The sequence below is a fragment of the Capsicum annuum genome, chromosome 5 (genome assembly GCF_002878395.1).
Source record: "Capsicum annuum cultivar UCD-10X-F1 chromosome 5, UCD10Xv1.1, whole genome shotgun sequence".
Lineage (NCBI taxonomy): Eukaryota > Viridiplantae > Streptophyta > Magnoliopsida > Solanales > Solanaceae > Capsicum > Capsicum annuum.
Genome location: NC_061115.1, coordinates 158,407,088 through 158,421,948, shown reverse-complemented (window position 1 = coordinate 158,421,948; position 14,861 = coordinate 158,407,088). Strand labels below are relative to the sequence as shown.

The 14,861-nt window shown below is 33.7% G+C and overlaps 1 pseudogene; it reads left to right on the top strand.

Annotated features, from left to right (window-relative positions):
- Nucleotides 1-1,328: 1,328 nt before the first annotated feature.
- Nucleotides 1,329-13,704, top strand: LOC107844523 (annotated as a pseudogene).
- Nucleotides 13,705-14,861: the final 1,157 nt, after the last annotated feature.

Sequence of the window (14,861 nt, the reverse complement as noted above, 5' to 3'; positions counted from 1 at the left end):
TGTTAAGTTTAGGAGATGATATAGGTCATTCTTTGATAGTCATGGTTTATACCTTACTTTACCTACCTAATGTATAACATTAGTTAACCCCGTTAAGCCTTTAGCCTATTCTTTAGTAGTTTTACATGTAGCTTATTCCCTTTCTTTTAATTGACTTTGGTTTGATCTAAAACTCCTAAAAACTTTAGTCTAAAAATCAAGATGACAAGGGTATGAAATAGAGGAAAGAAGAAAGAGTTAAGAAGCCTTAAGGTAATAACTATAGGTGTGTTTACAAGTTCACATGCTGGTTGGTGGAGAGTAGTTATTGAAAAAATTTAAAATGATCAAAAAGGAATTGAGTCATGTGTTGATAAATAACACTCTCTAATAAATATGTGTAAGCTAACTTAAAGAAATGGAGAAAGACAAAAGAGAGTGTAAAGATAAAAGTAGTGGAAAATAGGTTGGTCAAAGATGAGCTTAGTAAAAAATATGATGTATTAAAGTGCTTGGGGAATTTAGTCACTATTTGTATCTAAAATTGTTCCTCCTCGTCCCTTATCCCACGTTATAATCCTAAAAGTCATACTAGATCTTAAGCTTAAATATTCTTATATTAGTGGAGTATTACACTAAGGGCAAGCCTATGGGTCATCCTAATACTTCATGTGAAATTTTTTGTGAGAGTGAATGTATTTTTATTCTTGTACACAATAGTGCGTGGACTACATGATGGTGAGTGATATTGGGTAACTCTCTGATTATGAGGGCACATGTTTAATGAAGGATATGTCGCTTATATGATTTCTTTGTTGAAGTAATATGCATGAGTTTTCTAATTTTGTAGAGTCAATTCTTGAGGTTAGGAGGTTTGAGTGGTTATTCTTGTGGTTGAAATTTCAGAGTGACATGCTTGGGATAGAACTTGATATTCATATTAGACATTGTGGTTCTGACTTGAGTACCTTGTTTTGGTTGTTGATGTGGATCCGGTTGTGTTGAACATGAGTGTGAAGAGTTGTTCAAAGATGAACAAGACTCAAAGTGTGGAATTATGATCTTAGGCATTTTGTACATCCAATTGTTAATTATTGCCCATAATTTTGTCTATTTTGTAAGCTACATTGCATATATATTCATTTGATTAAGCTTAACTTGTGTTCATGAACTAATGAATATGATAAGTATTTTAGGTTGATACTTTTGCAAAAATTTATCTTGATTTGGCATCAACAATGAGCTTGTGGAGTATTAAAGGCATTATGATCAATATCGAGAAGCAATACGAGTTTAATAATTCCTTTTCCTCCTTTGCACTATGTATTACTCATAGGTTATCCCTTTTAATGTCACGGGGAATGGGGATGCCTATGGAGAAATTGGCTCTGTATACTGCACTCGGAGGAGTCAAACCTTCAGCAGTACCAAAATTTATGAATTATCATATCCTTGATTCGGCGCCAAATTCTTATCTATGAAAACATTTTTAATCATCAATTTACTTGCATATGCAATGCTTACCTATTATCTTAATGTAGGGACAAACAATGAGAAACTATCAAATGATGAATTCTACATTGGTCTTATACAAAAGAGAGCAACTGGACAGGTGAATTTTAGCACGTTAGCCCTTTGTAGATTATGTAGATTACCAAGTGGAACTCTGAATTCTCACAGAAGCTACGTTTGCAACATTTTTTCCCTTATTTCAGGAATTTTATGAATTCCTTCATGAATTCATGAAAGCTATGAAGCAAAATTATAGAGAAAAAAATTCTCGTATAGGTCATTAATTTGATACTTAACCAACATTATGTCAATGAGTGTTTCATCACTTTTTTACTATGTGACCCCTGAACCTTAAGTTTGTAACTTATTTCTCAGTTTGAAGATTTCGCTTACCACAATGCTTTTGAGTTGTTGGCTAAATATCATACCACAGATTTGGCCTTTAACGATGATATACAGGTATGGTACATGTCACTCTGGATGTTCTCATGAGATTGATATGTTCTTTTCTGATCGTTGATTCCACTATTGCAGGGGATAGGTTCTATGGTGCTTGTAGAGCTATTTCATCCCTTAAGATAATTGAAGGTCCATAATGTGAACATACTTTCTTGTTTCTCGGTGCTGGAGAGGTTAGTTTCTATCTTTTTGATAAATTTGCCACTTCAACTCCATTGTTTTTGCTACACAAGATGTTTTGAACTGGTAACAAGTTCCATAATGACTTGAATGAAATGTTTTTTTGGGTACACAATTTTTATTATGTCAAAACAACTTCAAAACAAGTTCAAGAATAAATCAAGAACACTTATGAAGTTTTTCAACACCTTCAACACAAGTTCAATATGAACTATCAAGGAAGTGTGTTATTTTATATTAAAGAAAAAAAATAAAGCAAAATAAGAAAGTCCTCCAAATTTATGAAGTGTCCTTAATGAAATAATTCTCCTCAAGTACTTGAGGTTGTGGAATTTTCATCCCAGGATAAAATGGCTTCACAACCAGAATGTAGTGGTACCTCAAACTTTCTGGTTTTCTCCGAACTCACTCAATGGGAGATGATCACACGGAGTTTTTAGAAGCAAGAGAAATGTTTTTTCTAAGCATAAATTTTAATACTAAACTTGTGGAAAAATACAGGTTTATATAGCCATGAAGTTCCTCTTCAGAAAGAAGGCAATGGTTCATCGAAAAGGTATATCATTTTAGAATAGTCATGTATGTCCATTCTAAAACATGTCTTTTCTGAACAATCATAATTGACCGAACAGTCACCCCTTATCTGAAATAGTGTGTTCTTTCCTCGAAGGGTTGTGTCCTTCCATTTTCCATTCATACCAATTGAACCCAACAATCCCCCATACGAATGGGGAATGGTTACTCTTTTTAAAAATTTACAGATAAGTATGTGATTATCAAGCAAAAACTGATTGCATCTGGATAAGTGGGTTTCCCTTTGAATTTTTCATAATGAACAAGCATCGGATGCACTCGATCAATCGATAGATTTGATATCTTTGAACCGTCGAGCTTTAATGTACACCTAGACATTACGTGTCATACAACCAGCCTTTTACCGTTTATGGTTCTCATGATTTTATTTGTTTCAGCCATAAACATGTCCCAGTTTTATAAGAGCTTTGAGAATAGGCTATTACTAACATTCTCCTTGAAGCGGTTTCTATTTCACCCTCACATAGCTGATTTCTAAATGTTCAATCCTATAGATTGAACTATTTGGTCAAATCTGCAAAATTTAGCTAATCATTAAAAGACTTCACACCATAAATCTTATCGTTGTTTACTAAATATTCTCTACATCGTAAGAATAGGTTGGGTATATTGACAATGTTGAACCTGTCAGACTCAACTTTGTTTGATCTCCTTGAACATAGCTCTTAGGATCTCCAGTATGCTAGGTAGATTTACCGCCATGCTGACTTGTCCTAGGCTGTAAACCCATTACCTTGGATGTTCTCTCAACTGCCTCTCTAGATAGGCCTTTTGTAAGTGGATCTAACACATTATCCTTTGACTTTCATAGTCAATAGTGATAATTCCACTAGAGAGAATTTCTCTAATGGTATTATATCTTCGTCTTATGTGATGAGATTTAGCATTGTACATCATGATCCATACCCTACCTTTTGCCGTTTGACTATCATAGTGTATACATACTGGTACCAATGGTTTGGGCCAATAAGGAATATCTTCCAAGAAGTTCTGAAGCCATTCTGCTTCTTCACCAGCTTTATCTAATGTGATAAATTCAGTTAGTAAGGCATTCATAATTTTCTTTAAGGTTCAATTTTTCCTTTTCGCAATTCTATTAGATTGAGGTGAATACAGGGACGTAGTTTGATGGACAATTCCATTCTCTACACATATTTTTGCAAAGGGAGATTCATATTCTCCACCCCTATCACTTCTTATCATTTTGATCTTTTTCTTTAACTGATTTTCAACTTCTGTTTTATATTGACTAAACGCATTTATTGCTTCATCTTTACTGCTTAGCAAATATACATAACAGTACCTAGTGCAATCATAAAAAAAAGTTATAAAATACTTTTTCCTGCTACGAGATGGTGTTGACTTCATATCACAAATGTCAGTGTGGATTAAGTATAAGGGATTGGAATTCCTTTCAACGGACTTATACAGATGCTTAGCATACTTTGATTTCACAAACGTTTGATATTTTTTATTTATTACACTCAAAGTTTGGCAAAACTTCTAAGTTAATCATCTTTCACAAGGTTTTATAATTGACATGTCCTAATCGTTCATGCCACAAATCATTAGACTCTAGCAAGTAAGAATAAATGGAACTTTTATTGATTTCAACATTCATTACATTCATCTTAAATAAACCCTCAGTGAGGTAGCCATTTCCTACGTACACTTCTCCTTTACTAAGTATAATATTTCCATAAACAAATACACATTTGAATCTATTTTTATCAAAAAGTGATACAGAAATCAAGTTCTTTCTTAACTTCGGTACGTACAAGACATTGTTAAGAGTCAACACTTTGCCTGATGTCATTTTCAGGTAGACTTTTCCTGTTTCTTCAACTTTTGCAGTTGCAAAGTATGCCATGTTAATATTCTCTTCGCCTTGAGCTAGAGCGAACGCAGCAAACAACTCTTTATTTGTACAAATATGGCGGGTGGCACTAGAATCCATCCACCATTCTCGAGGATTTCCAACCAAGTTACATTCTGGAAGCATGGCACATATATTGTCCATTTTGTTCTTGGATTCAGTCATATTTTCTTGATCCTTCTTTTTTCCTTTCTTTGGGGCACGACAATCTATAGACTTGTGGCCAATCTTCCCATAACTAAAGCATTACCCTTTGAATTTTTTCTTAGGTTGATCACTTTATTATCTAGATTTCTTCTACTTCTTTGAGTTATTGGGGTCGTCTTCTACAATGTTAGCTCTATCATTGCAGAATTTCCTTTAGACCTCTTCTCTACGGCTTTATTGTCTTCTTCAATGGGCAGCCTTACACAATAAGGTCTTCGACTGTCATCTCCTTTCGTTTGTGTTTCAAGTAATTCTTGAAGTCCTTCTACAAAGTTGTCAACTTCTCAATTATCGCATCTACTTGAAATGCCTCGTTCACAACCAAACCTACAACAAAGTTAATGTGAAAATTAAGAACATTTTTAACATGTTCATATAAGGTATTCATTAAATTTATACCTTCTGAAAGGAGATCGTGGATGATGACTTGCAACTCTTGTACCTAAGAAATGACAGTCTTGCTATTGATCATTTTGTACTCAAGTAATCGTACAATATAGAACTTCTTGGTTCCCGCATCCTCAGTCTTATATTACTTTTCCAGCATATTCCACAATTCTTTAGATGTCTTCATTACGTTGTATACATTGTATAAGTCATCTTAGAGGCCGCTTAGGATGTAATTCCTACATAGGAAATCAAAATATTTTCACGCCTCTGTTACAACTAATTGCTACTGGTCCAAAGTTTCTTCGGACACTTCTGAAGCATTTTCTTAAATAAACCTTTGAAGACATAAGGTTGTTAAATAGAAGAACATATTTTGTTGCAACCTCTTGAAATCAACTCCAGGAAATTTTCTGGTCTTTTCCGATAGTGTCATAGCGAGTGGCGCATTTGTGCGATTGGTTGTGGCAACACTTGTTGCTGTCACACTTGTCATACCTTCAACATGATTAGTTGTAGTCATTTTTCCTATCACAAAAAGACTATCAACTTTAGTATAAAATTATACTTATTCCAAGTTCGTATCAAGTTATAAACACTACTTGTTTATAGTTTAACGATGAAGTTTTTATGTCTTTCAATCGTTAACCGAATGACCTTAACTTATGATGAAAATTTATTTCTTCAAATCACTTGTTAAGTTCAAATGGAGTAGAAAGCTTAAAGTTTTAATCTCTAGAAACCAACAACACAGATTATGAAAAAAAACTTTAGTGAAAAGAAAATTTCACCAAACAAGCAATTTTTTTTTCTTTTTCCAATTATTTCCTTAAGATTGTTGTTTCGGGTACACAATTCGTATTATGTCAAAAAAACTTCAACACAAGTTCAAGATTGAATCAATAACAGTTAACAAGTTTTTCAACTCCTTCAACACAAGTTCAATATGAACTATCAAAGAAGTGTGTTATTTTATTTTAAAGAAAAAAAAAGATGAAGCTGAATTAGCCAAGTCCTCTGAATTTACGGAGTGTCCTTAAGGAAATAATTCCCCTCAAGTACCCGAGGTTGCAAAATTTTCCTCTCAAGATGAAATGATTTCACAATCAGAATGTAGTGGTACCTCAAATTTTTTTGTTTTATTTGAACTCACTCAACGGGAGATGAGCACACGGAGTTTTTAGAAGCAACAGAAATGTTTTTTTCTATACAAATATTTTCATACTAAACCTGTGGAAAAAATGTAGGTTTATATAGCCATGAAGTGCCTCTTCGGAAATAAGACAATGGTTCATCAGAAAGGTATATCATTTTGGAATAGTCATATCTATCCATTTTGAAACACCATGTCTTTTCTGAACAGTCACAACTGACCCAATAGTCACCCCTTTTTCGAAACAGTGTGTATTTTCCTTTTGGTTTATGTCCCTCAATTTTTCATTCACACTAATTGAACCCAACATGGAAAACTCCACTTTCTGCATCTTTTTTTCTTATAAGAATAATTTAGTAAAAATGTAATAATCTACCCTCGTTCTTATGCTTCACTCCTTATAGACTAATGTTGGTTGTGGTTTACATTAGAATCTTCAGATATCTTTTTACTGTAAGGAAATTAAGTTTAACTTGGCATCAAATCACATCTATGACCTCCAACTTTAGGTGTGCACAAGTAGGTACTTAACTTGTGTAAAGTTGAAAAAGTAGACACACAAGTCCTATGTGGCATAATACACATAGGACGCTATGTAGGAAATGAATTGGCCACATAGGATGCTACATAGGACATATGTGTCTACTTGTTCAACTTTATACAAGTTTAAGCGTCTACTTGTGCACACTTAAAGTTGGAGGTCATAAATGTGATTTGATTCCAAGTTAAAGGCCATGTTTATTTATTATAATTATTTTATTTCATTTAATTGAGTGATCATGTATAGGGTCTTATTTTTAGTGGGCCAAGGAAACACTTCAAGAAGCCTTGGGATCATGAACACGAACCTGTCAATAATCTCCTAGATGCTGTCAAGGTACAATGAGATCCTCACCATCGATTTCCATATTAAAAACACTATTTTGTATGATTTCTGAGCTTTTCTTTGCTTCATACTATAATTTACCGTTAATCCAACCATCTTAAATGGGACATCTGGAGTTGGAAGAACATTTACGAAGAAAGTCGTTTAGGCCATGGCCTCCATGAATGAGGTGACCACTTCCTGCTTCATTTTTTTTTACATGACATTGTACTTCTAAGCTAACAGATGCAAAAATAATTTTGTAGAGACTTCTTATTACGGCTCTCTCAAACCCAACCTCACAAGCTGAGTGTACTGCTGAAGACACTTATACTTAGGCTGAGGTACGGAGTAGCCAGGGGTGGAGCTCCCCTTCAAGTAGGGGGTTCAGATAAACCTCCTTCGTCGAAAAATTATGCTATATATACTTAATTAAAATTATTATTTATGTATATATAGTAGATGTTGAATCCCCTTCGGTTAGTTCGTATGTTCACTAATGAACCCCTTAGTAAAAATCCTTGTTCCGCCACTGGGAGTAGCGATGAGAAGAAGTTATATATGTGGCCATTTTAGCTTTCATTCATGATGCTGATTGGCTTGTCAATTATTTTTAATAGGGTTGTGTTGTTTTTGCCAGTGCAAGTCCATTCCCTTCAGTTGAGTACAATGAGAAACTCTACTTTCCTGGCTAGGAGTTGTAAATACAAATTATTTCTATGTTATAGTCAATTTATAATGGAACAATTCCTGATTTTGTTCTATCCTTGTGAGATACAGGCATTAATTGTTGCATATTCCCTAGATTTGGTTTTGGCTTAGTTATGTCTAGTACGATCCATGTGCACGATGACATGCTTTTAGCAGCTTGTAAGTACTACAGAGGATTGATTTCACACTGGGATTCTTTAACTGACATCTTTATATCATATCAATTAGATGTATAAATTTTCAGCAGTATAATTGGCCAAAATGAATTATAGGCGCTGGCCAGACTACACAAAACATATAAACTGTTTTGTAGAATACATATATAGGCCCCTGAAATATTTCACTTTTCCTGCATAGGCACCTCAATTAAGAAAGGTACCTATTGAACCCTTTACTCCTTCAGAAATGGTTTTAATTGGGCCTAATTCTCCGACCTGGTAGTTTGCATGTACTCACGTCTGGGAGGAGTGTGAAATATCATGGAACCAGCTTATGTGGAACCCAACGGATCTTTTATCCTCTTTTTATACCCAATTTATTTTAAAAAAAAATAATTCCCACTTTTTTCCTCTTTTTATACTCAATTCTTAATATCCACCATTTTTGTCTCCTAAATTCTCCTTCTCCTCTTAAATTCCTTTTTGGTCTATTCTCTTGCTCCGCTTAAACTCTCCTACTCTTATTAGTTTCTTCTTCTTACTCGTTTTTAGTAGTAATGTATAATTCATCTTTTTCATTATCTTCATCTTCTTCAATTCCAAAAAGAGTATGTTTGTGTGGGGTGAAAGCTGAAATTAAGACCTCGTGGACACAACTCAACACTGGTCGAAGATTCTTTTGCTGCAAAACTTCAAAGGTATTTATCTTTTGCTGCTTCATTGGATAAAATGTAATTACTTCGATTAGTGGATGCAATTTTTTAAATTTGTTTTAAACTATAGGCGAGAGGTGGATGCAATTACTTTGATTGGTATGATGATGAAATGCCTCCTCAAAGCAAAGAGGGTGATGTGAGGTTTATTGAAAATACTCAAATCATTTGAAGAAGAAAGGAATCGATCAAGAAAATTTAAAGTGATATGCGTTGGGGTGATAGTGATTTTGGCTACATGGAATTTTTTCAAGAAATGCTCTTAGATTTTGGCAAATATTGGCTTAGGTTTCTTATAAATAGGACTGTTTTGATTTGGCTAATTCTGAAATATATTAGTTGTATTGGGACTATTTTTCTTTGGCTTTCCTATTATAGTGGGATTGTTGTGTATGAAACAATTAAGAAGGAATGAAGATAAGTTGTGAAATGTTACTCTTTTACTATGTTTTGATTTTGCTTTACTGTTGTAATTGGTTTAGTTAGCTTACTGTACTCTATTTTTATAGAGTTCAAATGATTCATTTATATGATTCAAAGCTGTCAAATGATTCACACAAAAGGAACCATCATTCAATAATTATATAAAGCTCAAGAGAACAAGTACAACTGGTCGACATTTTAAACACAATAATCTACCATTCAACTGCTCAAATTGAGCTCCAAGCATACATTAAGTGTTCATCAAAAACTAATCTAAACAGACCACAAAAAATAGTTCAGAATCTTCAAAAACCCCAACAAAATACCAAGTAGTCATACAACTAATCACCAAACTATACATTGTACTAAAAACACAATTAATTCAACAACTTCATATTCCTCCTGGAGCACTAGAACTTTCAAGTTGGATTGTTTTTTTACTGACTCATACTCTACAATTGAGAAGTTGTGATAACATTTTTTCCCTTTCACTTCATTCCTCAAGGCTTATAACCAATATCAATATTTTTTTAAGTTGCATCTTTGTAAACACCCGGAGTGACAACTGTTTCACCTCTAATTCCAGGCTACATAAAATAAAGTAAAATTAGATTTGTCAAAAGACAATTTAAAATTACATGAATTTAAGTTGTAATTCACACTTACATTTAATATTTTACTGCCACTCATTTGATCAGTGTAGATACCAAATCCTACTGTCTTAGACTTCTTTTGTCCTAATGATGATGTTGATGCTCTAATGGTCTTTTTGTCACCAAGTTGCTGATCAGAAACTTTTTTTCCCTCTACCTCTGTCAGTGCCTCTTCCAGATCCTTTGCCTTTGCCAGCTCCCCTACTTTTGTTAGTGCCTCTACCTCTACCTCTTCCAGCTAGTTACACTCTTATAACTGATAAGGTATCAACACACATAGAACTGTTAAAGCTTGGTTGCTGGCTGAAACTTTGTGGCATTCTAGAGCTTGGTGGTTGGCTGAAGCTTGGTGGCTTACTAGAGCTTGGTGGTTGGCTGAAGCTTGGTGTCCTGGTAGAGCTTAGTGGCTGGCTGAAGCTTGGTGGCCTGCTAGAGCTTAGTGGCTGGATGAAGCTTAGTGGCCTGCTAGAGCTTGGTGGCTGGCTGAAGCTTGATGGCCTGCTAGAGCTTGGTGGCTGGCTGAAGCTTGGTGGCCTGCTAGAGTTTACTGCCTGGCTAAAGCTTCCAGGTTGTCCCATTCCATCCTAACAATAAAGAATATTAAATATATATTATAAATATTAGAATTTAATTATTGAATTAAAAGATATTAGTGCATTACCTGAGCTTCCAGGTTGTCCCATTCCATCCTAACAATAAAGAATATTAAATATATATTATAAATATTAGAATTTAATTATTGAATTAAAAGATATCAGTCCTTTCCTGGATAGCTTTCCATACTTCTTCTTCTTAGGCTCATTTTTCCTTTTTTTTCTATTCTTTCCTGGTCTGCCAGGCATGGTCTAGGCTCAGAAGGATCAATCATTACAACACTTGTGTTAGGCCACATTTTCATATTAGGTATTGACTGAAGAAAGCAGTCATAAGCCTTCAAGAATGTATCTTTCTTATTCCACTCTTCCACATAAAATTTAGGCTCTATACTTTTATGCCGATAAGCCAATACAACATGTTGACATGGTATGCCTCTCAATTGCCAGCTTCTACAAGTGAAAGTCCTTGCCCTAATATCAACTATATTCCTATAAGGACCATCTAAAATTTCATACCCAATCTATCCATTGAACCTAACTGTGCAATTTCTAGCCATATCTTTGTTTTCTTCAAGTACAAGCGAAGCCATAAAAGAGATGTCTGAAATCTAGGTATCAACAAACTTCCTCATTTCAACATTTCTTTTCATTATCTTGTGTCTAGTATCCTCTAACATACTTATTATAGATTTATGTCTAGCAGCTAAAATCCATGAATTAAAAGTCTCACACATATTATTCTCAACAATGTCACATTTAGAATGCTCCCTAAAATATACCCTGCACCATAATTTTTTTTCATAATGTAGTAAGTCCTCACAAATATCCTTACCAAGTTGACTGAGTTTGCCCATCTCATCCAAAAACTTCACTTCAAAACTGGATTTAGCACACCTCCAAAATTATTTTCTTCTTTCTTCTCCTCTCCAGATCTGATGCCAATTGGACCAGATGTGTCTTGCACACAACTTATTTCACAATCTGATAGCAACTCAAGTATAGTAGGTACAAGACCCTACATCAACATAAATACAAAATCAAAACACAAAATATATGAACATGGACTATATAGTAAATAAATAGAAGACATCAAAATTAAAGTTTAAAAAGTAGGCTAACCTTTTTCATATCTGACATGATAGTCAGTCCATGTCCAGTAAAGAAATGTTGAAATCAGTGTCAAACTTGAACTAATCACTCAAAATCATTATGTAACTTTTTATTATACAATAGATGAAGCATAAATTAGTAGTATTAGGAGTCAAATTGCAATTTTAGGATTTCTGATAGAGAGATTTGGGGATGGGTATGAGGGATTTGACGTTATAAAGGGGAAATGAAGTGGAAATTATATTTATGTATTAATTAAAAGAAAAGGTGAAATGTAAAATATAATTGGTTAATCGGTCAAAATTTACACGTAGGAGGCGACTACATACATGCACTCAACACGTTAAAAATAAGGCTTTAAAAAGGTGCCACATCGGATAATTGGGCTCAACTGAAACCATTTGTGAAGGGGTAAAGGGTTCAATAGGTATCTGTCTTAATTGAGGTGCCTATACGGAAAAAGTGAAAGAGTTAAGGGGCTTCTATATGTATTTAGCCTATATATATTTATATTTATACTTAATAAACAAAACATATACATTTTGTCAGCTATTATTTTTGCGGGCCAAAAAGGAATTATCTTTTTCTAAAACTAGTTGATTTTCTATGAAACAGCAGAAGCTTTGGCTGTTCAAGTAAATGGGGAATATTATGCCAAGGGAAAGATATACCCTCCTTTTGTTGATATCAGAAAGACCTCAGCTCACATAGCTGCTAGTGTTGCAGCCAAAGCATATGAACTTGGTGAGTGCATTTCCTTTCTTTTTCGTTATATGTTTTTTAATTCCTTGTCTTGTTTAACTTAAACAATTTAGTCAATTGTGTTAGATTTTTTGCCCTAATTTTTTATAAAATTTAAATTTTATTTTTTTTTAGAAGAAAAATAAAAGTAATACCATAATTACTTTTACTTTTCGTAAAAGAAATATAAAACTCTTTCATATTTGGCTAACCTTTCTTTTGAAGGAAAGGTTCTGGGACTTTATAAATAGAAGATTTATTTTCTCATACCATAACACAATAACATCTACCATGTAGACATTTAAGAGTTTTGTTTAGAGGGAAATTTTCTCTCAATTAGTTTTATGTTTTTTATTTAGATTTTTAATATGTAGTATAATTGGCCGAACCATATCAATAGTATATACTTTTTAATATGTTTTTCTTTTTCATCTGAATTATCGTTCGATGATTTGCAAACTATTAGCTTCTGCATGACGCCCTCTCAATTTCAAACTCAAAAAGTGATATCAGAGCATACGGTTCAAAGGTTCAATGGTTTGGTGAAATGAGGATGAAGACAAATTAATCAATTTGTAATCAATTTTATGATAAAGAAAAATTTTTGTCTAACTACATGTAAAGAAGAAGTTTAAAACATATTTTCAACATTCATGTTGCTTCATCTTTAAAAATAAAAAGAAGATATTTTTTAAATTATTTTTAACCCATAATATTTTAAACTTTATTTTTAACCATGACAGCAATGATAAAGATTATGTAAATAACAAAAATCATACATGTGAAGAAGGTAGATCAAATTATGTCAAGAAAATCAAGCCAAAAATGAGAGATTTGTTAGGATTTTTATCCTGATTTTCTTATCAAATTTAAGTTATATTTTTCTTAGAATGAAACAAAAAGTAATACCATAATTACTTTTACTTTTCGTAAAAGAAAAATACAAAACTTTTTCATATTTGGCTAACTTCTGTTTTGAAGGAAAAGTTTTGGTACTTTATAAATAGAAGACTACTATTTTCATACCATAACACAATAACATCCTCTTCTGAAATGATGACACAATAACATTCACTACGTATGCATTTAAGAGTTTTGTTTAGGGGGATTTTCTTTCAATTAGTTTTTATGTTTTTTATTTAGTTTTTTAATATGTAAGTCAATTGGTCGAACCATATCAATAATATATCATTTTTAGTATGTTTGTTTTTATCATTTGAATTATTGTTCGATGATGCAAACTATTAGCTTCCACATGACACCTCTCGATTTTAAACCCAACAAATTGTACCTCAGGTGTGGCAACACGTCTCCCTCGGTTTCTGCAGATTTGGTGAAGTACGCTGAGAGTTGCATGTATACTCCTGATTGTCGAAGCTACAGATGAACTAGTCATTTCAAAGATGGTAATCTTGTATGCACCAGAGAGTTGTAGTCCGTTTTGACCTTCTTTTCTTGTAAGCTTTTGTTGGATAGAAACTTTCTTTTTTGTCGTGACTCGATCAAAAACTGAGTGGGTTTGTTGTGTACTAAATTTTTAATTGGCTGTCTTGGCATGTTGCCAAAGTAGTCTATTTTCATAGCCATAAGAGCTATATTAATTAGAGCAGTTGTGAAGGTGAATGAATTACTGTAAGCACTGAAATAACTTTCTAGTCTTTGGAATGGTAAAGCTAAGAGCAATCTCTGGTATAAATATTGATACTATCCCTTGACAATTTTCATAGTGAATTTCTTAAGTATCCACCATGAAACCAGAGAACTCGAGGCACATAGAGACATACACAAGTGTTGGGATCAATATGAAAAGTGTGAATGGAAAATGAAGGGAACCAAGTGAAGGAAAAAAATTGAGAAAACACTAATATGAAAACTATACTTTAAAACTAGTAAGTACAAATTCTCGCACATTGGTGGGAGAAGCTGACTTTTAAGTATTTATATTAAGAAACACTTACTCCACATGGTAAGTGAGGCAACAACCAAGAGGTGCCTCGTGCCATCGTCATCGCTCGTTCGGCTCGGTTTTGGCTTCGGGATCGATAAGATCTATCTATTTAGACAAAATTTATTTGACAGAAATTTAATCTGAAAAATGAAAGGGAAAAATGTAACACTGTTTCAAAATTTGAAATGCAGTGCAGAATGCCAAATGCTGTCTCGTAAGGGATGCAACCCTTCGACGAAAAGACACACTGCTTCGTGAAATGGTATACCCGTTTGGATAGTTGTGATTGTTCAGAAATACACACTCTTTGGATGAACGGAGATGATTTTTCAGAAGGGATACACTTTTTCAGTGAACCATTGCCACCTTTCAGTAGGAGCACCTGATGGCTATATAAACCTGTTTTTATCTACAGGTTTTTAGATACGAAATTTTCTGAATATACGACCACTTATTGTCTTCAAAACCGTGTGTGATCATCTAATCATTGAGTGAGTTTGAAGAGATTCCAATTGTTTGAGGTACCGCTACAGTTGGTTTGTTTGGCCATTTTATCCTGGGAGGAAAATTTCACAACCTCGGGTACTTGAGGGGAA